Consider the following 210-nt stretch of genomic DNA (forward strand, 5'->3'; position numbering starts at 1 on the left):
GCAAGTGGATTTCCCAGGGCTCTTGTTATTTCTTGTTTGGTACTTCATAGGAATCATATTGCTTTAGTAAAATATGGGCAAAATTAGAGCTGGGTTTAAGTTTTCCTAAGTTACATCCAGCTGAGACTAAAAACCAGTGTTGCCTCTTCCTGTGGAAGGGGAGTGCAGTCTTTGTGAGTCAAGAGCAGAGAGGTGGCAGAGGAAGATAGG

The 210-nt window shown here is 42.9% G+C and overlaps 1 protein-coding gene across 1 annotated transcript in view; it reads left to right on the forward strand.

Annotated features, from left to right (window-relative positions):
- XPA (XPA, DNA damage recognition and repair factor) overlaps nucleotides 1–210 on the forward strand; it is a 6,013-nt gene that overhangs the window by 3,973 nt on the left and 1,830 nt on the right. The gene's annotated exons all lie outside the window — the stretch shown is intronic.

The sequence above is a fragment of the Corvus brachyrhynchos genome, unplaced genomic scaffold (genome assembly GCF_000691975.1).
Source record: "Corvus brachyrhynchos isolate BGI_N302 unplaced genomic scaffold, ASM69197v1 scaffold22, whole genome shotgun sequence".
NCBI classification, from domain to species: domain Eukaryota; kingdom Metazoa; phylum Chordata; class Aves; order Passeriformes; family Corvidae; genus Corvus; species Corvus brachyrhynchos.